The following is a 24833-nucleotide window of genomic DNA, read 5'->3' on the forward strand; positions in this document are numbered from 1 at the left end:
TGATAAGTCGCGGGTGTTGTTCTGTGGTTAGAGAAAAACACTATATCATAATTGATAAGCCGGACTGCTGAGAAGCCGAGCCGATAAGTTCAAATGAACAGGATGATGCAGGAGCTTTATTTCTTTTTATTCAATTTATTTAATTAATCATCAAGTGTTGGGAGGAATACGCAGCATGCACCCTACGTTTAATGGGCAAAGACCAATTAGGTCACATTAGACTGTCTCCAACAATGATAACCTAAACACAACATTCATTCTCTGATTTGGGTCATGCACAGGGAAAAGGGTCCGCACCCAAAATTTAGCTTCTCCAACAGCCAACGCAAATCAGCCCTCTTCTTCCTTGGTCTCTCTGCCGCCCACCCATCTCCTTCCCCTTCCGCTCGTCACCATGGCGTTGGCCAACGCCCCCGTCGCCATGCGCGAGCAGCTCACGGCGGTGCTACCATCCTCTACCACAGCCACCTCCTCCTCCCTCCTATCCCCGCGTCGCCTCCACTGATCCACTCACTGCTTGCCCGTAGCTCACCAGCCAGGGCGCGGCATTGCGCCACCACACCACCCCCTCCCTTCCACAGCAGCCATGGCAAAGCAGCCGCCGCCCACCTCCACCTCCACCTTGGCTTCTGACCCCCCCCCCCCCCCCGCTACCCACCACCACCACCACCAGGGGCCCTCGGCTTCCTGGGCTCGCTCTCCTCCTCCGCGCGCTCCCTCCTCGCCGCGGCGCGCCGCTCCCCGGTCACCACGCTGATGGCCGCCTTCTTCCTGCTCGCGCTCTTCATGTACGGCGAGGACGTCCGCACCATCGCCGAGCTCTCCATCGACGACTACCTCTACCCGGACGCCGACCTCTACAACATGCGACCGCGTCCTTCACTATAACACCCTCGGTGTTACATTGTACAGCTTTTTGCTAAAACACTGCATGAACATTTTACTTGTGTGTACATGTATGTAATATAGGGTATACATCAATGTATGGAACTTGAAACGTTCATTTGAAACACAAAATAAAAGTTATATTGCATGTCACGTTGTATCACTTGGTGTTCTAAACGAAATTTTATTAAACGAAAAGGCTATAGAACGCACGCCCCCACGCACCGCTTCCCAGACCGCACCGCTGTTGCTACGCCTGGCACGCGACTCATGTGTACTCGAGCGCTTTGATAGGATTTAGAATTATTTGCTGGTGTTGTACTCGGGTTTCGGGCCTTCTTGAGCCCGTGGCGTGAATGGGCCGAGAGTCATATTGGGCCATCAATTAGCTGAGCAATACTTTTGAACTAGCTTGTGACTTGTGTATATGTCGGCTTTGCAAGTACAGGCTTGCATGGTACTATAGTCTTCATTTGCTTTCTTTCCGTATTTACCACAGCCTTGGATTAAAATGCCAGGAACTTGCATGTACGCCACTGCTAAAACCACGCGTTCGCCGCATGCGTGTGAACTTGCTCTCGCTTTCACGTTTGCACGCAAGGCCACGCAAAGTTTGTCGTCATGTTGTCTTGGACGGTGGCCGGCCGGCCGCGCCGCGCCAAGGCCAATCCACTGAGCTGGCCCATCCTTGTTATCGCGCACGTGTGGAGGACGAATGGGAGTACAGCTCGGTGCCTAACCCGCCACTGTGCGGTAGTACGATGTCGGGGCGTCAATTCAAGTTTTCGTTATCGCCGGCCGCTTTAAGTTCCGAACGGCGTCGCCTCTGCAAATTGGCCTCGCAATAATCCACATCTTTCCAATTAACCGTACGCACTGCGAGCTCGGATAGTTAGCTTTCGATTGGAAGTCGTCCCGATGAGCGTCGTCCTACAGTGAGCTTGTGCGGGGCGTTCTCGCGGCTCCGGGCAACCTCCAGCGCAGGCTCTGTGGGGTCTGCCGGTTCATCCTCACCCTCGCGTCCTTGTGCGCCGAGCCAGTTGCAGTGCCGCGAACAGCACACCGGTGTGCTCTGTTCGCCGGCGACCACCACCGCACCGCGCTCAAGCAAGCAAGCAGTCGGTTGTGCGTGATGTTGCTCTTAGCTTGTTGACATCATCTCTACGTCATCCCTGCGTCACACCCATTTTAGGGCCGTTTTCTTGTAGGAAAATAAATCCCTGAATACATTAGACATACGCCACCTTTAGTACCGGGCAGCGTCCGCCCGTCGCCGCTGGGCCAGCTCGCCGCGCTGGGCCGCTAGCGTCCGTACCGTCGCTCTGGGCCGTGCTTGCGTCCGCACCGCCGCTTTGGGCCCGCTTGCGTCCGCGCCGCCGCTTTGGGCCCGCCTGCGTCCACGCTCGCAGCGCTAGGCAGCTCGCGTCTGCGCTCCCGCCTGGGCCAGCTTGGGCCGGTCATGTGCCGCTCGCCGTCCGCGCGCGCCTCGCATCTACGCCTAGGTGAAAGGTCCTTGTGTGGTTTTGGTAATTGAGTGACAACTTAGGTTTATTCTAACTTAGCATCAAAGGTTTAAGTTTGTACATATGCTTCAAAGGTTTATTCTATACACCTTAGCATCATTCGGTAGTAATTACTCTCCTACAATTTAAATCTATGCATATGTACAAACTTAAAGTCAAACACTCTAGCACATATGTAGGGGGAGCTAATACTACCATTTTGGGTTTGTGGTACTTGTCCAAAATCATTTTCACATATTAAAATTGCTTGGGCAAGCAACATGAATCCAAAAGAGCTTAATTTCCATATCTTAGTAGAGTTGTCATCAATTACCAAAAAGGGGGAGATTGAAAGGTCCTTGTGTGGTTTTGGTAATTGAGTGACAACTTAGGTGGACTAATTGTGTTTTTGTGAGATACACAGGTGATTAGTCCACAGGTACATGTGTGTGAGCAACATATGCCATGAAGGTGAAAATGGCTTGGAGATGTTGCAAAGCTCACACATGTGATGATGAAGGAGCTTAAATGCACATGAGACATGACATTGAGTCATGTGATCAAGGTGGAGAAGATCAAGACAAGACTTGGCTTGATGGACCGGTTGCAAGCGTGAAGGGCAAGTCGAAGGCTTTGGAGTGATGGACCGCGTGGCGGTGAAGCTTGAGCAAGACTTAGCGCCGATGGACGATGGCAACGGTGAAGAGCAAGTAGAGTCAAGATCGATGAACCAATATGATCATGTGATGATATGAAGTGGATCATATCATTGTTGATCGTGTTGGTGCATGTGTTGCATCGACATTGGAGGAGATGGAATGGAATGCGCAAGGCAAAGGTATAACCTAGGGCATTTCATTTCACCGGTCATAGGTGTGTAGAGAAGTTTATGACCGGGTTTAGGATAGATGGTCGTACTATCAAGAGGGGCAAACTTGTTTGCATATCGGTCATCTAGTGCCACTCGAGTGATCTAACTTTGCATTGTCGCTAGGATCGAGTGGCGTGGCAAGTTGAGTGGCTAATATCCTTTGGGAAATGATTGTGAAAATGCTAACACACTTACACATGGTGGTGTACACTTGGTGGTGTTGGCACATTTACAAAGGCGGTGGTGTTTGCAGGGTTGAGATGGGTTTGGGTCCCTCTCTCCCTCCCACCGAGCTTGCGAGGCGGGATTCGACGCTTTTTGGGAAAATGGAATGTCTATTTTCTATTGCGCCGGATGCAAATTCTTGGTGGTTAGCACATTGGAGCAAGGGTGAAGAAGTTAGAAGTGAAAACGTGTTGGTCGCGAAGATGCTGGCGTCGGTCAACTGACCGGACGCTGGATCTGAATGCACCGGACGCTGGCAGGCTGCGTCCGGTCGCGCTGACGTACGGTGACGCAGTAGCTGGAGAGTGACCGGACGCTGGCTGCGTCCGATCACGTTCGACCGGACGCGTCTGGTCATGCTCAGGAGCTTACTGGAAACGACCGGACACTGGGGGTTCAGCGTCCGGTCAGTTGAAGCTGGAGCATCCAGTCAGGTCAAGTGACCGTTGGAACTGGGACACGTGGTCGTCTGTGGGCGACCGGATGCTGAGGTCCAGCGTCCGGTCAACACGACCGGAGCGTCCGGTCAGCCCGACCGTTGCCCAGTGAAGGGGGTAACGGCTAGTTTAGCCCTTGGGGCTATAAATAGAAGTGGCCCTCGGCCATGGCTGGAGTGGAGCACCTTGGGGGACTTAGTGTCCATGCTTGTGAGTGCTTAGGAGCCCTCCATCACACATATACTTGATAGTGATCATTCGATTGTGTGAGTGAGCGATTCTAGTGCGATTGCATCGTGAGGTTGCATCGAGTGGCACTAGGTGATCGAGTTGCAAGCCGGTGGTGCTTGTTACTCTTGGAGGTTGCCACCTCCTAGACGGCTTGGTGGTGGTCTCCGTGGAAGCCCGCAAGAAGCTTGTGCGGCGCTCTGGAGAAGAGCTTGTGAGGGGCATTGTGCTCGCCCCGCGGGAGTCGCGAAGAGCAACTTTAGTAAAGCGTGTCATTGAGCTACCCTCACTATCGGGGTGGGTTCTTGCGGCGCCCGACGTGCGGGCTTAGCGGGTGATGCTAATTAGCCGCCAAACCACCAAGTGAGCGGTCGACACAACGGGGACTAGCGTGTTGGCAAACACATGAACCTCGGGAGAAAAATCATCGTGTCAACCTTATTCTTCCCGTTGGTTTGCATCCCTGTTACACAAGCTTGCAATTACTTTTATACATATTAAGCTTGTGTAGTTGCTCTTGTAATTAGTTAGCTTGTATAGCTTGCTAATTACCTTCTTGCTTGTGTAGCATAGAAGTAGCTCCCTTGCGTGGCTAATTTGGTTTTAGTAACCTTGTTAGTCACATTGCTTAGTTTGTGTAACTAAGTATTTGCGCTCTCTAATTAGGCATTGGTTGCCTTGTTATTGAGCATTGCTAGTGAGCTTAGTTAGCTTTGTGCTTTTGCTTACTAGCATGTGTAGGAGCTCCCTTGTTGCTTAAAGTACTAGTGGCATAGGTTTGTGTGACCTTGCTCCTAGAATTGTTTAGGAGAGCTCTAGCTAGCCCGGCACCTTTGTTGCATAATTGTTATCTTTGCAAGGTGCTAGTGAATATATATAGTGGGGTATAGTCTTAGCTAGACCGATAGTTTTAATTCCGCATTTATATCGGTTAGCCGACGCGATTAATTTTAGAAAAGACTATTCACCCCCCCTCTAGTCGCCATCTCGACCCTTCACTAGGCCATCGTTCGCGCCCGCATACTAGGCCGCGCTCACATCCACGCCTGCCTGATTGGGCCGCGCTCGCGTCCACGCCCGCCGCCTGCTGGGCCGCTCGTGCGTGCCCCCACCTTGCTAGGCCAGCTCGCGTCTGGGCCGCTCACGCGTGCGCTCCGCTCGCTGGGCCGGTCTGTGGCCGCCGCGTTGGGCCGCGCTGTGAATTCGTTTTCCAATTTTTCTAGTAATTTACAAATGTTTATTCAATATAGTTTCTAGCTGAACTTTGATAAATTATAGTAAATCTTGTAGATGTCCAAAAATAGTGGAACCAAGTTTATTAGGTTCACAAAAATGCTATCTATCTGTTAGTGTAGTTAGATTACAGTTAGCTATGACAATGGTAGGTTCATAAATTCAAACTAGAGAGCTTAGAATTATATAGATTAATATTTGTAGGAATTTTTGTGGTAAATTATTGATAGCTATAGCTATGAAAATTTTACAGTAGGCTCACTAGATTATTAGGTACTTGTTGTAATTTTTGTAGATTTAGAGTAAGTTGATAATAGATTAGCTACCATCCTTGTTTTATCGTATATAAATTAAATCGGTATTAGGAGTGAGAATATCTGTAGTTGCTATGATGATGTATGTCATGCTCTATACGTGTTAGTGGTAACGGTAGGTAGCTTAGCCCTTTAGTTGGTAGGACTCACTTAGTAGTTTGATAGATGTATTTTAATTTGAAGAGTTGTTGTTGCTATATTACTAAGTATTGCATCATCATTTTATGCATATAGATCACGAGTTGATCGAGTTTGTGCCGGTGGATGAACAAGAGTATGAGGAGGTCATCGAGGAGTACGAGGAGGAGGTCCTCGTACAGGAGGGAGCCCTAGAGCCTTTTGGTGCTGACCTTGCTGACCCGTCGCCTGCCCAAGGCAAGCCCCGGTGCATAACCCTTATTTTAAATGATCACTGATATATATATGATGTGATATGCATTTACGTTACAGGCATTTTATGGAAACTACATGCATAAATATATCTACATATGAGTCCTACTAGTACAGGTCGAGTAGCTGCTATGCTCAGGATATCGGTAGCATGGGTAACCTGTCGTTACTCACAAGTAGGTGGTAAATATGACCACTCATGATAAAATGGTGGAAAGGAAAATGGTGACCGGGCAGGGATAGGGTTTGAGTACTGGTGGGTGTAAGGGGTTGTGTCCTGCGGCCAACAGGGCAAAGCTCGGTTGCACTTTTTCCCTGTATGTGTTTATTAAGGACCGGTCATTGCATATGGCTCTAGGCAAGTCACAGATCTATTGTTCCGAGCACATACTTGGGTATGGGCGCAGGGAAGGCTTGTTGCTCTCTTGTCATGGATCCGTCTCTTTCCGGACCGACTGATTGGAGGCGGAGATGGTGGAGGTCCTTGCACCGCACTGAGTTCGGGACTCAGGATTGGGGGCTTGGAGTCTAAGTTTGGACGGGGACCTGGACACCCAGGACAGGAGAGTGATGGGTTTCGGTTAGCCAGCGTGATTAAGTTTAGAAATGACTATTCACCCTCCCTCTAGTCATCATCTCGGCCCTACACACGTGCTACCACATTTTCTTTTCTTTTTTGAGAAGCGTGCACACATAACTTAGATAACTGAGTTACATAGCATAATTTCAACGAATAACTTAACAGTGCTAAGTTATACAATATTACTTTTTTCTTTTAGTGCAAAATTTACATTTAGAAAATACAAGCGAAAATAACATCTCTACTATAATGGACCAATCAAAATTATACTATTTTCCCTAGGAAAACGTTCCCCGCTGAGTGCCTCTAACCATTATACACCCAGGAAAATATACACAAGTATTCATCTTCATTAAAATCAAGAGCTAATAAAACATCTAAACCAAATCCGATGGACACGATTCAATGTGTGATGTCAGGCTTCTCACCCCGGCTTCTCACCCTTCACGCAGCCGCACCCCGTGCGCCCCCCGCACACCCTCCATGCGGCTAGGGATTGAATCCCACGCGATTTCTCTAGTAAAAAGAAAAAAATGTTCGCAAGCCGTTCCTCCACGCCGCAAAACCCTAGCCCGCTCCGGGGGCGCAAGGCCAAGGTGTCCCCGTTCTCCCCTAACCGCTCCTCCTCTCTAGCTCCGGTGGCCTCCCCCGCTTCGGCTGGGCGCCGTGGCCGCAATCCGTGCCATCATGAGGCCCCCACCGACGTGGACATCGTGCGTTCGCTGTCACTGCCCCTAGGTCCACGATGGTTTTGGTTAGGGCCGTGGTCGGTGGGCGCGGGATCTGGGCCTCCATTGATGGACTTCTTTCGAGGCACACGCACTGCCTCCATCATGCTTCAACTTGGCCAGCCGCCAGCCTATCTCACGCCGCCCACCCCTCCACCGCCCGAGCCTCCCTCGATGCGGCGGTCGGTAGGCTCAAGAGGCAGCACCATAGATTCAGTGAAGGATCTACTTGGCGGCTGTAGGAGCAGTTCCACCTGAGCAGATCGGTGAAGGATCCGATGAAGGATATACTCCGTGTGATTATGCTATGTAGTTTATAGGGATGCAGTCTAAATTTCTAGGAACTTTTTTCAGTTTTCTCCTTTTGATGTGGCACTATGGTGGCGGTTCTACAATTTCATTGTGCAGGGATGCAGTCTGAATTACACTGAATAGTTATCCTGATAATTGGAACTCTGCTTGTCTTTTTGCAGTAGTAACATTTCTGCTTGTCTACAATTTCGCTGCAGCACCTGCAGGAGTTCAGGCTCACTGTTGTCGACGGCTTCGAACCGGGCCAGCCGATCGACTTCACTGACCTCTTCAAGGAGGACGACCTCATCGATGTCTCCCGCAACTCCATCGGCAAGGGGTTCCAACTTCCAAGGTACACCAATTCTTGCACCTCCATCCATCACTGTACTTGGCTACTTGCAATGCCAGCAACAAAAATTATCCCACGTTAATCCGCAAGCCTCCAGTTGTATTGTATGTATCATTCCGTTTCTTGGAGAGCAATGTTAGCAGCAGTTGCAATTCTTGACTCAAAATTTTATGCCTGGCTGTTCTGTACATCTTTTGTAGGCGGAGAATGGAGAAAAATAAGAATCAATGCTATATGTAAAGGGACCTTAGACGGAATTCCAAATATTACATTTGGTCATTTAATTCTCATGTGTTGATTGCTTACATTTGTGTAGAAAAAACACTTGTGAAAGGATCAAGATGCCCAAGAGGGGGGTGAATTGGGCTAATTCTAAATTTTCTTGCAATAATCAAATCCTACGGTTAGCCCAATTAACCCCTTGTGCCTAGAAAAGTGTTTCTATTAATCTAACGCACAACGGACTTGCAACCTATGTTCCAAACTTACTCTAGCATGGCAATTCTATGAATGTAAAGACAAGTATTGAATTGCTCAAAGTAAGTGCTCAAAGTAAATGCTCAAAGTAAATAGAGAGAGAGAGAGGAACGCGGCGATGTTTTGCCAAGGTATCGGAGAGTCACCACTCCCCACTAGTCCTCGTTGGAGCACCCGCGCAAGGGTGTAGCTCCCCCTTGATCTGCGCAAGGATCAAGTGCTCTCTATGGGTTGATTCTTTGACACTCCGTCGTGGCGAATCACCCAAAGCCACTCACAACTTGAGTTGGGTCACCCACAAGCTCCGCCGGGTGATCACCAAGCTCCCAATCACCACCAAGCCGTCTAGGTGATGGCGATCACTAAGAGTAATAAGCACGAACTCTCACTTGACCATGTGAAGCCTAATGAGAAGATGGATGCACACTTTGCTACTCTTGATTCACTAATGAGGCTACTCTCTTGGATTCTCAAATCTCAATCACCTCACTAGGACCTTGCTCTTCTTGGCACTCATAAACGTGTTTCTCAGCTGTTGGAATGAGCAAAAGTAACTCCACACACGAGTGGAGCTTCTATTTATAAGGCAGCCTAAAAAACAAACCGTTATGAGCTTCTGTGGGGTGACCGGACGCTCCGGTCATGTTGACCGGACGCTCCGGTCAGTTCAACCCGCATTCCAGTGTTTAAGTGTTGACCGGACACTGGCAGGGTCCGATCACCACTGACCGGACGCATCCGGTCGCATTAAACCCTCACTGGAACCTTACTGTACTCGACCGGATGTTGAACCCCCAGGGTCCAGTCAGTACTGACCGGACGCGTCCGGTCGTAGAATTCCTTCTCTAGAACCTTACTGGAGTCAACCGGACGCTAGACCTCAGCGTCCGGTCACTTGACCACTCCAGCGTCCGGTCGCACCGAACGCAATCTGCTTGATCAAATGAACTGATCGGACCCTGTGGCCAGCGTCCGGTCGCACCGGAGCCAGCGTCCGGTCAGCATTTGATCCTCCATTCACTTCCAACTGTCAAACATATGTGAATGAAGTTTGCTCCATAGGATCATAGGGCTGTTGTGGAGCTACCTAGTGCTAGTTTTAATAAGTGTGCACCACACCTAACTCACTAGACTCATCTAGGTCAAGCTACCTGTCCATACCCACCTTAATAGTACGGCCAAAGGAAAAAACAAAGTCCTAAACTACTCTAAGTGTCTCTCTAACTCCAATCGATACTTAGAACTAGTCATCCTTAACCTTGTTGTCCATCCTTTGAAACCAAAATGATTTCCATCGTAGGGGCATGACCACCTCGATTGCCCAATCGATCTCCATTACCATGACCTAACTTAATTGCCTCTACAAAACACACGTTAGTCATAGTAATCTTGTATTGTCATTAATCACCAAAATCCAACTAGGGGCCTGGATGCTTTCAATCTCCCCCTTTTTGGTGATTGATGACAATACCACCTCGAGTATGTGAAAGAGTGAGGTTTTTGACGGGCTTGGTTCATATAAGCTTTTGTCAATAAGAACAAAAGAGTCAGACAAGCTTATATGACCCAAGCCAACATGATGTACTCAAAGGATATGAAATAAGCATGAGTACAAGTAATAAAGCTCATTTGCATCGGAGTATTAACGCGGAAGCAAAGACAAATGAGCATAACACAAGTGATATGACATATAAAGGAATTCAAAGTAGAGAGCACACTTGTCATATATCACAATCACGTAGATAACACTATCACATAGATATAATAGTATGCATGAAAGTAAACACACGAATGCATAATAGTAATAGTGTATCACACAAATAAAACTCCAAATGTATATAATAGACTAGTAGCTAACTAGGCTCCCCCTAAACATCGCTCCCCCTGAGTCTACATACTCGAACCCTCTCCCCCTTTGGCATCAAACACCAAAACCTAAGGGTCGATCGGCGGAGCTGTAGCGGACGAGCCGGGCATTAAGGTACGAGGAGCAAGCTAGAACTGGGCACCATCATCATCTGACCCTGAGCTCTGTACTGACTAACCCTCTGTGGCAGGAAGCATCGCTGAAGCGGTCTGGGTCTGAGCTGGGGCAGGTGCTGCCTGTGAAGCTGCTAGTATATCTATCGTAGGATCTGAAGATGCGACAGAAGACGAGAGCCTCTAAGTAGTCATGACAACTGGAGCTGCTGTAGAAGGATCGGCGGCATGCATATGTGGTGGTGTAGGCATGCCTGTCAACTCGCTGAAAGATGCTCCAAGACTCCTAGAGACTGACATGTATAGAAACCCTCTGCTGCTCTCTCATCCCTCCTTGGAGGAAACCACACCTCAAACTCTACAAACCTCAGTTGTCGAACCTGCTTGGCCGTGGTGGCCCTCAAGTCAAGATGTACCACTAGAGGCGGACCCTGTGGTCTAGGCGGTGGATGTGATCCCCTACGCTAAGTAGCTGGCCTCGGTGGGACTGGTACACTGGTACGACCAGAATGGCGTAGCTATGGCTGGGGTGCCTGCTCGGTCTCCTCGGCCTCCTAGCCCTCCTGAGTCTCCTAAGCTAGCTGAGGCTCTGCTGGTGGGGGCTGCTGCTGTGGCTCCTGCTGGGACTCCCCCTAAGGCTGAGGCTCCTCAATAGCCAGACGACGTCATGCCATCATGATAGTCCTAGGTGGACCACCATGAAGATGCTCAGCCTCCTCAACTGCTGCCCTCTATGCTGGTGTAAGCTGTTGATCTACAATGACAACACCATTGTGAGCACCTCCTCTCTCGGCACGCTCGGCGGCCTCTACAACTACTGCTGCTCTGGCTGTCTCTGCATCAGGGTACTTCCTCTTCTTTGATGCAACCTGCTTCGTCGCCTTGCCTTTAGGTCCTGTAGGCTGGCAAGGCGGGGGCCTTCGATCGTCATCCCCTAGACCACCACCAATGTTCTTGGTGCGAGCCATCTGATCTGACACGAGAAAAACTGCCGCTATCAAGATCAACTGTCCACTGACACTTTCGAGGCTTGGCCTCGATCCATACTCGTGAGCTTGGCTCTGAGTTAACAGACAACTGCACCTGTCACCTCAACGGCACTGACTCACTGCACGATGGAATAGATGGATATACAAGTAAATACGATATATCTAAAATATGCGAAACCCTATTAGAGCAAGCAACGTAGGTACGAAATAGAAACAACTGGCTTGCTACCTGACGAACCGACGATCCGAGAAGAGAAGAGACGTCATGCGGGAAACTTTCGAAACCGGCTAGGGTTAGGGTGGAGCGGTGAATTGATGGCCCGACGCTGTGAGAGCTTTGCAGTGACTCGGCGGTAAGGGAGCACGGCAGGCGTGCGAGAAGTGGACGGCGGTGGAGCTCTGTGCGGTGGCTCAGTGGCGCTCAGTGCTCAGGAACGACGCGGCGCTAGGGCTGGCGCGACACGGGGAGGCACTGATGACGCGGGAGCAGACGGCAGCGCGCGCGGGCGGCTGGAGACGGCGTGGACGCACAGGTGCGGCGGTGCGAGGTGCTCGGCGCGGGCAGTGCAGTGCGGGTGGCGCATGGAGCTGAACGGCGGCAAGGGCACAGGATTAGGCGGTGGTGGAATAGGTCAGCAAGGTATGGCCGATTAGATTAAATAGGTCCCCCCGACGTGACAAGAAAGGAAACGGATAAAAAGTCCTAAAGCCGCACGAGATCTACTGACCGGACGCTCCGGTGATAGCGACCGGACGCTACGACCCAGCGTCTGGTCGATTCCAGAGAGGTCCAATTCCTCTGGAATCACGACCGGACGCGTCCGGTGGTCCATGACCGGACACAGCCAGAGTCCGGCCAGTTGCCTTCAACGCCATGTAGATCGACCGGACACTGGAACCCTTTCTGACCGGACGCACAAACATAGAGTCCGGTCACTCCTTCAGCTTCTGTTCACCTCTTGTGAACTGACCTAACGCTGGACTATAGAGTTCGGTGCAGCGTCCGGTCACTCTTTTTCAGCAAATCTTCAATGTTCCTTCGCGCTGCCTGTTCCTAATCAAGTCCCAACTTGAATAAGATCCAAATAAACACTAATTGGGACTAATGTGAGTGACCTCTCTCAAACCCTTATATTTTTCAAAATATTTTGCCTTAGGCTATAATTCTTTTTAAGAAAATAGGCAATAAGAGGGCAAATGGAACAAAACGACAAAACAACATCCATGCATATGCGATACTTGTAAGTATATCTAGTTGCTTGTCAAGTTTGATCCAAGGTTAAGCTTCTTCACACGCTTTTCGACGGTTATCTTAACCATGTTAGACAAGCCCTATATGCATTACCAAAAATTGAACACGTTGTATATTACAATGAATGCAAGGGACAACACAAGCTCAATTTTTAGTGAAGTTACTAAAATCAAGTACATTGAGCTCATTCCGCAATCTACAAAATGTAGCCTTATCTAGCGGTTTAGTGAAGATATCCGCTAATTGATCTTCGGTTCTTACACCTTCTAGTGATATATCATTTTTAGCAACATGATCTCTTAGAAAGTGATGGCGGATATCTATGTGCTTGGTGCGAGAGTGTTGAACCGGATTATTTACAAGTTTTACTGCACTTTCATTGTCGCACAAAAGAGGTACCTTTTCTAGAACTACACCATAGTCTAGCAAAGTTTGTTTCATGTATACTATTTGTGCACAACAAGCACCCACGGCAATGTATTTCGCTTCGGCGGTGGACAAAGCCACACTATTTTGTTTCTTGGAGGACCAAGACACAAGTGATCTACCAAGCAAATGGCACCCTCCGGATATGCTTTTTCTATCAACTTTGCAACTGGTATAATCCGAATCGGAATAGCCAACTAATTCAAATCTAGCTCCTTTGGGATACCAAAGGCCAATGCTTGGTGTGTGCTTAAGGTACCTAAAGATTCTTTTTATGGCAATTAAATGTGTTTCCTTAGGACTAGCTTGAAATCTAGCACACATACACACACTAAACATGATGTCGGGCCTAGATGCGGTCAAATATAACAAGCTACCAATCATGGAACGGTAGAGAGTTTGATCAATCGGGTTACCTCCCTCATCTAGGTCGAGATGTTCATTGGTAGGTATTGGTGTCTTGATTGGCTTACATTTATTCATCTTGAATCTCTTGAGAAGATCTTTTGTGTATTTCTCTTGAGAGATGAAGATGTCTTCTTTCATTTGCTTGACTTAAAAACCAAGAAAGAATGTAAGCTCACCAATCATGGACATCTCGAACTCCTTCGACATCAATTCACCAAATTCTTTGCATGAGTCTTCATTTGATGATCCAAAGATTATATCATCAACATATACTTGACAAATGAAGATATGCCCATCAAGCTTCTTGGTGAATAGTGTGGTGTCGACCTTCCCAATAGTGAAGCCCTTCTCAATGAGGAAATCCCAAAGGCGCTCATACCAAGCTCTTGGGGCTTGCTTAAGCCCATATAGTGCCTTGGACATCCTATAAACATGATTAGGATATCTAGGGTCTTCAAACCCGGGAGGTTGATCAACATAGACTAGTTCATTAATAAAGCCATTTAAAAATGCACTTTTCACATCCATTTGATATAGTTTCATTTCATGATGTGATGCATATGCAAGTAGGATATGGATGGCTTCTAATCTTGCAACCGGTGCAAAGGTCTCTCCAAAATCCAAACCTTCAACTTGGGAGAACCCCTTTGCAACTAGTCTTGCCTTGTTCCTCACAACAACACCTTGATCATCTTGATTGTTGTGGAACACCCACTTTGTTCCAATGACTCTTGCACCTTTTGGTCGCTCTTCAAGAGTCCAAACTTCATTGCGGGTGAAGTTGTTCAACTCTTCATGCATGGCATTGATCCAATCCGGATTTTTTAGAGCTTCATCTACCTTGGTAGGCTCATAGCAAGACACAAAAGAGTGATGAGCAATAAATGAAGTAAGTTTTTGAGATCGAGTCATTATACCCTTTGATGGACTTCCTATGATGAGATCTTGTGGATGATCTTGTAGGAGAGGTGTATTTCTTCTATTGACCACTTGAGGAGGAGGTTGTGGAGCATCAACATCTTGTGCTTGTACCACCATTTGCTCATGGGAGATGTGAGTATCTTCATTTTCTACTCTCCCATTTTTTTCACCATCTTGTGGCACACTTGATGAAGAAGGTTGATCAATGACTTGTACATCATCTTTTGGCTTGATGTCTCCCACCAGAATATTCTTCATAGCCTCCCTCAATGGTTCATCACCTACATCATTAAGATTCTCATGTGCTCCTTAGGAGTCGTTAGATTCATCAAATTCCACATCATATGTTTCTTCAACCAAGCCAGTGGCATGATTAAATACTCTATATGCTTTGGACTTTGATGAGTAACCAATAAAAAAACTAATATCACAACGTCTTTGGAACTTCTCTAGGTGTTGTTGCTTCTTATAGATATAGCATTTGCAACCAAACACCCTAAAGAAGGAGACGTCTGGCTTCTTCCCATTGAGCAACTCATAAGGTGTCTTGCTAAGGAACTTTTGAAGGAATAGGCGGTTTGATGCATAGCGTGCGGTGTTGATTGCTTCCGCCCATAGAGCTTTGGGGTGTTGTACTCATCTAGCATTGTCCTTGCAAGAGTGATCAAAGTCCGGTTCTTCCTCTCAACTACACCATTTTGTTGAGGAGTATAAGTTGCGGAGACTTCATGCCTGATCCCAACTTCATCACAATAAGCTTCAATGTTTGTGTTGTCAAATTCTTTTCCATTGTCACTTCTTATTTTCTTGAGCTTCACTTCAAATTCATTTTGAGCTCTCTTGACAAACTTCTTGAAGCAAGATGCAACTTTAGATTTGTCATGAAGGAAGAATACCCATGTATACCTTGAATAGTCATCAACAATCACAAGACAATAGAGATTCCCTCCCAAACTCCTGTATGTTGTTGGTCCAAATGAATCCATGTGTAGGAGTTCTAGCGCTCTTGTGGTTGATATGAAAGCTTTGGTTGGATGAGTATTTGCAACTTGCTTGCTGGCTTGACATGTACTACAAAGCTTGTCCTTCTCAAACTTCACATCCTTCAACCCTCTCACCAAATCATTCTTCATTAGCTTCTTGAGTGAACTCATACCAACATGAGCAATGCTTCTATGCCATAGCCACCCAAATGTTGTTTTGGTGAATAGACAAGTCTTCAAATTTGCATCTTTGGAGGTAAAGTCCACTAGATATAAGTTGTTGTATCTAAAACCATTGAATATCACTTGATTGTCATCTACCTTGGATACAACAACCTCCTTCTCGATAAACAAGTATTGGAAGCCAAGATCACACAATTGTCCAACGGATAGCAAGTTGAAGCTCAATGAAGCAACATATAGCACATTGGAGATGGAATAATCATTTGATATTGCTACTTTGCCCAATCCTTTAACCTTGCCCTTTGAGTTATCTCCAAATGTTATTTTCTCTTGTCCATCTACATCTTCATCTAGTGAGGTGAACATACGAGGATCACCGGTCATATGTTGAGTGCAATCACTATCAATAACCCAATAACTTCCACCAGTCTTGTAGTTCACCTACACACAAGAGATTCAAGCTTTAAGAATCCAAACTTGTTGAGGGCCCTTCACCTTCTCAACAAGTGACTTAGCCACCCAAATCTTCTTAGGCCTATTCTTGTTAGGGGGTCCTAAGAACATGACTTTCATCTTTCCACTAGAATCATTTCTAAGCATGTAGTGAGCATTAAAGGCAAAGGGTCTAGCATGCTTAGGCAAGGGTTGTGGCGGTGGAGTTTGGCACTCATAAGCAAAGTGGCCTTCTTGTCCACACTCAAAACATCTCTTTGGCTTTGGCTTTGACTTTGATTGTTGTTGAACTTGAGCCTTCTTCTTCTCTACACTTGCCACATATCCAATGCCACTTCTATCCATCTTCATGACGGTGTTCATGAGTAGCTCACTTTGGAGATGATTGCCTCTTGCAAACTTGCTCAATCCCATCTTGAGATGCTCTTTCTCCATCTTAAGCTTCTTGTTCTCTTCCTTGAGAATATCATTGTTCTTCTCTTCCTTGAGCTTCTTGTTCTCTTCTTTGAGCTTCTCAATCTCAAGGATCAACTCTTTATCATGATCAAGAGTTTCTAGCACAATGGTATTGTGGCCTTTCATTTCTTCAAGATCTTTCATGAGCTTTTCATTTGCATTCTTGAGCTTGACATATTCATCATAGTCATTGCACTCAACCACTTGCTTGCCTTTGCCACTAGATCCTTGCTCAATGCTTTCATCAATTAAATCATCACATGATGTAGCTATATCAATCTTAACAACATAGTTAGTAGCATCATGTGGCTTATTTGGTAAAAATTCTTGAGCAATAACAAGAGTATCATGATTGATCTTAAGAGTAGTGTATTCATCTTTTAGCTTGTTGTGGCTAGTGATGAGCTCATTGTGCACCCACTCAAGTTTATCATGTTTATCTTTAAGCTCTTTCTTAGAAGATTTGAGCTCCTTGAGTTTGGATGATATAGAATCATTTGTTTCTTTGAGCTCAACATTTGCCTTTTCCAATGTATCACATTTTGCTAAAAGCGAATCATTTTTAGCATCAAGCTTTTCATTTTTAGCTCTACTCTTTCTAATGATCTTAGTGTATTTTCTTAGTATTTTGACAAGATCATCATATGAAGGTGAATCATCATCATCGCTATCGCTATCACTATAATCATCACTAGCATGTTCATCATCACTACTATCATCATCATTTGATACCTTGCGTTCACCCTTGGCCATAAGACATAGGTGTGTAGAGGATGATAGCGATGGTGGCGGTGAAGATGATAAGTCAATGGCAATGGTGGCCACCTTCTCATTGTCACTTTCATCATCGGATGATCCACTAGATGAATCAATGTCCGTGAGCCAATCACCGACGATATAGGCCTTTCCACTCTTCTTCTTCTTGTAGAAGTCCCTCTTTTTGCCATCTCTCTTCTTATATGGCTTGTTCTTTTTCTTCTCATCTTCACCTTCATTGCTTGAGTCATCTTTCTTGCCCTTGTTCTTGTTCTTGAACTTGTCTTTCTTGGGCTTTATGCATTGATGATCTAGATGGCCAAGTTCTCCACAATTGTAGCAATCCATCTCGAAGATTGGCTTTCTTCTTGAGCTTGTGAAGAACTTCTTCTTCTTGCCATCGAACTTGATGCCACTTTTGTTGAGCTTCTTTAGCATCTTGGCGGTCTTCTTCACCATGAGAGCAAGACTTTCATCATCATCTTCTTCATCACTTGAGCTCTCATACTCAAGTCTTGCTTTGCCCTTATCTTGGCTAGCTTTGAATGCTAAGTCCTTCTCTTTCTTCTTTGTAGAGGATGAGCCATCTTGTGGCGTGATGTGCATGTACATCTCATGAGCATTGATCTTTCCCAAGATTTGTGTCGGTGTAGCGGCGGAAAGATCACCTTGATGTAGCACGGTCACAATATGCCCATATTTGTCAATGGGGAGGACACTCAAGATCTTTCTCACAACGTCGGATGGTGACATTTGAGTAAGTCCAAGCCCATTGACTTCCTCTACAAGAACATTTAAACGTGAATACATCTCATTAGCACTTTCTTTGGAAAGCATCTCAAATGAATTTAGCTTTTTAATTATAAGATGATAGCGTTCCTCACGCTCACTCTTGGTTCCCTCATGGAGCGCACAAACATCCGACCATAGTGCATGGGCGTCTTTGTGGTTCCTTACACGATTGAACACATCTTTGCAAAGGCCTCTAAAGATGGTGTTTTGAGCCTTTGCATTCCACTTTTCATAATTAACCTCATCGCCTTATAAGTTAGTAGCATCCCGAGGTTTTGGAAAGCCTTGTGAGGCGGCTCTAAGTATACCAACGTCTAGAGCTTCTAAGTACGTCTCCATGCGGATTTTCTAATATGGAAAGTCATCTCCCTCAAAGATAGGAGGATGTCCATCCCCGTGAGACATCTTGCTCAAAGCGATTAAGTTTAAAACGTGAGCACGAGGCTCTGATACCAATTGAAATGATCAAGATGCCCAAGAGGGGGGGTGAATTGAGCTAATTCTAAATTTTCTTGCAATAATCAAATCCTACAGTTAGCCCAATTAACCCCTTGTGCCTAGAAAAGTGTTTCTATTAATCTAACGCACAACGGACTTGCAACCTATGTTCCAAACTTACTTTAGCATGGCAATTCTATGAATGTAAAGACAAGTATTGAATTGCTCAAAGTAAGTGCTCAAAGTAAATGCTCAAAGTAAATAGAGAGAGAGAGGAACGCGGTGATGTTTTGCCGAGGTATCGGAGAGTCGCCACTCCCCACTAGTCCTCATTGGAGCACCTACGCAAGGGTGTAGCTCCCCCTTGATCCGCGCAAGGATCAAGTGCTCTCTACGGGTTGATTCTTCAACACTCCATCGTGGTGAATCACCTAAAGCCGCTCACAACTTGAGTTGGATCACCCACAAGCTCCGCCGGGTGATCACCAAGCTCCCAATCACCACCAAGCCGTCTAGGTGATAGCGATCACCAAGAGTAACAAGCACAAACTCTCACTTGACCACGTGAAGCCTAATGAGAAGATGGATGCACACTTTGCTACTCTTGATTCACTAATGAGGCTACTCTCTTGGATTCTCAAATCTCAATCACCTCACTAGGACCTTGCTCTTCTTGGCACTCACAAACGTGTTTCTCAGCTGTTGGAATGAGCAAAAGTAACTCCACACACGAGTGGAGCTTCTATTTATAAGGTAGCCTGAAAAACGAACCGTTATGAGCTTCTGCGGGGTGACCGGACGCTCCGGTCATGTTGACTGAACGCTCCGGTCAGTTCAACCCGCATTCCAGTGTTTAAGTGTTGACCGAACGCTGGCAGGGTCCGATCACCACTGACCGGATGCGTCCGGTCGCATTAAACCCTCACTGGAACCTTACTGTACTCGACCGAACGCTGAACCCCCAAGGTCCGGTCAGTACTGACCGGACACGTCCGGTCGTAGAATTCCTTCTCTGGAACCTTACTGGAGTCGACCGGACGCTGGACCTCAGCGTCCGGTCGCACCGAACGCAATATGCTTGATCAAATGAACTGACCAGACCCTGCGGCCAGCGTCCGGTCGCACCGGAGCCAGCGTCCGGTCAGCATTTGACCCTCCATTCACTTTCAACTCTCAAACATATGTGAATGAAGTTTGCTCCATAGGATCATAGGGCTGTTGTGGAGCTACCTAGTGCTAGTTTTAATAAGTGTGCACCACACCTAACTCACTAGACTCATCTAGATCAAGCTACCCGTCCATACCCCCTTAATAGTACGGCCAAAGGAAAAAACAAAGTCCTAAACTACTCTAAGTGTCTCTCCAACTCCAATCGACACTTAGAACTAGTCATCCTTAACCTTGTCGTCCATCCTTTGAAACCGAAACGATTTCCATCGTAGGGGCATGACCACCTCGATTGTCCAATCGATCTCCATTACCATGACCTAACTTAATTACCTCTGCAAAACACACATTAGTCATAGTAATCTTGTATTGTCATTAATCACCGAAATCCAACTAGGGGCCTAGATGCTTTCAACTTGGATTTCCTTTTTATTCCGTCATTCTGCGTCATTGAATACTATATTCTGATGGCTAGAAATATCAATTTTGTACACTAGAGTAATAATGTTAAGAAGACCGTTTCCATTCTTGTGAGTCAATGAATTAGATTCTATGCTTTGGAATGGTATTTTGTATTTACTAAATTTATTTTAAAGGTAACCTGTTTATTATAAACGGTAGGAATTTGTTTAATAAAATAAAATAGGTATAAATTCATAAATATAGTTGAAAAGAAACTTGAAACAACATGCACCAGATATGCTCCCTCAGTTCTAAGTGCTTGTTACTGTGACCATATACCAAAGGAAATCATTTTTTTCAAAATTTTCTTTGTTAATATCTCAATCTAGGTATTCCCACACAATATCCGCTTCTCTCCATTATTCTATTTAAAATGGTTGCTGTTAATTTAGTTAGTATGTTGTATTATGGATGTGACTCTTTACTTGTTGGTACATTGATGTTTTATGGTTTATCATTTAATTATTTTTTTGATAATGATATCAATTAATTATTGGGTCACCGAAACTGATTCAAATTATGTTTTTTATATTGTCAAGATTGTTTTGTTGCTTCTCGGCAGCGGCGGCGGCTGCTGCTCCAAGCCCTACGTTGTTGTGTCCGCCAGGGCGGGCTATCAGCTGCTGCTCGAGGAGCTTAACGTGCAGCTCATCGACATTAGGCCGCTCAAGGATGCATGGGATGCCATCACGCCTGATCTCAAGGAGGCCAAGAAGAAGGCGGCTGTCGTGCTGTACAACGGGGAGGACAAAATTGGATTCATGAAGAAGCTGACACTAAGGTTCAAGGACCTAGAGAACACCTGTAGATACTTCTAATTGTTCCCCGGTTGGATTGATTAACTCCTTACCACAATTTAATGAACCAACATCGTGTCTAGCATCAAATTGCTTGTGTGAAAATAAGAATTGTATCATCAAGATGGAAAGAATAGAGTTCATTCAGCCCAATCTGTTAGCACACTTTTGATTTGTTGGTCTTCAAATTTTCAAGCCAACGATGATATTTTGCAGTATTGTCAAGAGTTTTTCGATAATGATATTTAAGTTCTATTTTGCATTTGCCCGAATGTTGCCATAGAGTTAGCACGGCCATAGCATTTGTTTCTCATTTTTTGAGTGACATTTTGTACACAAGTGAGCTTATGGGATGCCGAAAGAAAAAGCTATATTGGCATTGGCAAAGGCCATCTGAGAGTTGTTGGTTCTTTTGCCTTCTCAAAGAAAACAAAGAACTTTTTTTTGTTAGTGGTGGCAGGTTTGGTATATTTTAGTTTTGTTATTTTTTTCTAGACACCACCGTAGCATTAGCATGGGCAATATACTAGTTCTCTTTAGGTTTTATCTGCATTTTTTTCTTTTAAAAAACTAATCATTCGAGAACATTGGGAAAGGGTTTAGAAAAGGGTGGGGAGCAAAATAAAAGTAACTTTTACAACCTATATTACACAACAAATTCTATAATATGATGCAAACTTCCAAAACTAGATAAATAATGACTTTCATAACTTCTGCAGCGATAGTCTCAGCATATCTATAACTATGACATTGAGCATATCTGTTTCTTCAATTCGATGATATGTAAAATATTTTAATATTTAAAATAACAAATACAAAATAAAAGTTCACAACAAAAAGAAAAAAAACATAAATTAATAGGAAAAGCAAGATGACTATCTAACATACACATGAAAACACAAGTTAAATACATAACTCTTAACAGTAAGTTAATCAAATAAGCTAGGTAGCATACACATGAAAACAAAAGTTACACATAACTCTTATGCCCCTTTTGGATGTAGATATTCGAGCCTAGACATTGGAATTGGAAATAGTTTTTCCTCAATACTGTTATTTGGATGCACATGGAATTGAGATTTGGCATTGGAAACCTAATTCCTTGGTATTGAACTATAACTGAAAGGGGCCTATCCCAATACAGAGTCGCACCCCTCCGTATTGAGTGGAATTGGGGCATCTTCTCCGTGACTAGTCGCGCGAGCGCCGGCGTCCTCTTCACCGTGTCTACCGGTCAAGCTCGCCACCCCGAACGCCTCCCTCTCCTTCTTCCCCAGGTCCGGCCTCCTCACCTTCTTCCCCAGGTCCAGCCTCCCTCGCCTTCTTCCCTAGGTCCGACCTCCCTCGCCTTCTTCCTTAGGTCTGACCTCCCTCGCCTTCTTCCCTAGGTCTGACATGTGTGGGGGAGGGCTCGATCCGTGCAGATTAGAGCTTAGTCGTGTAGGCATGGTAGAGGGGAGCAGAGACCGGAGGGGGGCTCGGTCTGTGGGGCGCGGGGACGCAGAAGGGGACCTTGGTCTAGTGGCGGGCTCGGTCGCTTAGCCATGGTGGATTGGGATGGGGAGGTGACAGCAGCGCAAGGTCGTGCCACTTCGACTCCGACAGCGCCCCTTCCCCTTTGACTCCGACAACGCCCCACTCTCCATCCCCCGTCCTTCCTCCACCGTTCGTCCTCGCGCCGCTCCAGTGCCCATTCGACAAGGCGCGGGCGGCGTGGGGGAGCTCCGCCCGGGACCGATGAGTTGTGGGTGGTGCAAGAAAGCACCACCGCTAGTGTGGTCCGGTGTGGAGAGGAGGAGAAGATGGTCAATTCTCAAATGCCATGGTATGAAACATCCAAACACGAATCAATATTCACTAGCTCCTTACGATTCCATCTAGCAATTTCATCTGCATCCAAACAATGGTTTTGGTATTGTAACCCAATACCAATACTACTCTGATTTGGTATTGAAGCCAATTCAATGCCAATGCCTCCAATATCGACATCCAAACGGAGCCTTACAGTAACTTAGTCAAATAAGTTAGGTAGCATACACATAAAAGCACAAGTTAGATACATAACTCTGTAGAATAAGGTAATCGACTAAGTTAGTTAGCATAGACATGAAAAAATAGATAAATAACTCTATTATTTAACATAGCACCAAAAAAAACTATATAGAACAAATGTATAGAGCTAAATAAGAAGCACAATTGATTACACAATCTCATAAAAACAGAAGAAACTATTTCAATAGCAATGCATGTAATAAGTTAAATAGAAAATCATACCTGTTATACGTTGTTAAAGTAGAATTTGAAAGCTTTATACCCTGACAAGTTGAGCAAAGATAAGGATTCCATCAAAGACAAAATAAAAGGTACAAATATGAAATCTTACATGTTGCTCAGCTATGTCTCGTATTGCAGGTAACAAGAATTGTTTCTCCTCATGGGTGCACAAATAGTATGTCAATGCCTAACGAATAGGCTTTGCATGCTCCTACATAATATAAAAATTTAGAAAACATCTTGTCAACTAATCTGAAGATGTAGACAATATGTCCTAATCAAATGATCACAGTTTTAAAAATAGAACTTGACAAACAAACAAAATTAGATATAATAACTAGTTTTCATACATTTAGCACAAAATAATACCTCTATGAAATAAAGGTGAGTCTGACAATCATAAGATTTAAGTAATTGAAGAACAAATACTCCATTGTCATTTCTGCAAATAATGATTTTTTTTAAATATTAATACTTTAAAGGTTGAATAAATGAGATGAATTTTTTTAAAAATCAGTGAAAAAGTCAAAGAAGCATACTGGCTAGTTGAATTGGACGCACTAGCAAAAGCAATACCCATCCTGTAAAACATCACACTCTTCTCGATACTGAATATGAACACTTAAAGACTTTGTAAAAGTTACAGAAAATTACGAGAGCATCTTCTTTCACAATATTGAAGTCATTAAATGGACATATGACTTCAAATCTATTTTCCCTCATGTTTGCAATAACGACATACCAATATCTATTCATGCAAGCTGGGACAAAAACCTTTAGACATAAACAAATAGATTTTATGAATTTCAATATGGAATGAATATGGACAAAAACAAATCAATTCATAAACATAACATTTCTCCTCATTTTTAAACAGAAAAGGACATGTATATCACAAAGCCAAACATACAGATAAATATGGAATGAATTTAATTAATTAACAAAACTTACAAGGTCAGCATTGTCTAGACTGTATACAATGCATCTTTATGAGAAGTCATGACAAATATCAGTTGGAACAAGTTTGCCATTTTGAAGTGCAAACCGACAAATATGCATATAAGATTTAACAAAACATATAAAAAAAGCCTTATCAAAATGGCTAATTAAATATCCATTTGAGAACAAAAAGCTAGACATACAAGTTGCAAAACAAAACTTAAGCATATAATTTAATAAACCAAGTGCAACATACAAGTTAATAAAAACAAGTTATGTGCAAATATAATAAACCAAACAACTTATGTGAAAAAAATTACACATAAAAGTTAATAGCTACAAGCTATGTCAAAAAATTAGACATAACAGATACGTGCAAAAAGTTAGGCATAAAGTTATGTCCTGAAAGTTAGACATAAAACTTATGTGTGGAAAGTTATTAGACATAAAAGTTAGACATAAAGTTAATAACAATAAGTTATGTGCAAAAAGTTAGACATTAAAGTTATGTACGAAAAGTTTGAAATATAAGTTATGTCCAGAAAGTTACACAAAACTTATGTGCAAAAAGTTAGACATAAACTTAAGAGTAAAGTCCGCTACCGGTTCTTAAACTTACGTCACTGTATCATCTCGGTCCCTAA

The 24833-nt window shown here is 44.9% G+C and overlaps 1 long non-coding RNA gene across 1 annotated transcript; it reads right to left on the minus strand.

Annotated features, from left to right (window-relative positions):
• Positions 1 to 17976: 17976 nt before the first annotated feature.
• On the minus strand, positions 17977 to 23673 carry LOC136551644 (uncharacterized). The gene is made up of 4 exons (XR_010782641.1): positions 23620 to 23673; positions 23360 to 23461; positions 23251 to 23291; positions 17977 to 18102 (listed from the first exon to the last, which is right to left on the minus strand). It is a non-coding gene; the product is annotated as an uncharacterized lncRNA (long non-coding RNA).
• Positions 23674 to 24833: the final 1160 nt, after the last annotated feature.

This window comes from Miscanthus floridulus, chromosome 4 (assembly GCF_019320115.1).
Source record: "Miscanthus floridulus cultivar M001 chromosome 4, ASM1932011v1, whole genome shotgun sequence".
In the NCBI taxonomy this organism is placed as follows: domain Eukaryota; kingdom Viridiplantae; phylum Streptophyta; class Magnoliopsida; order Poales; family Poaceae; genus Miscanthus; species Miscanthus floridulus.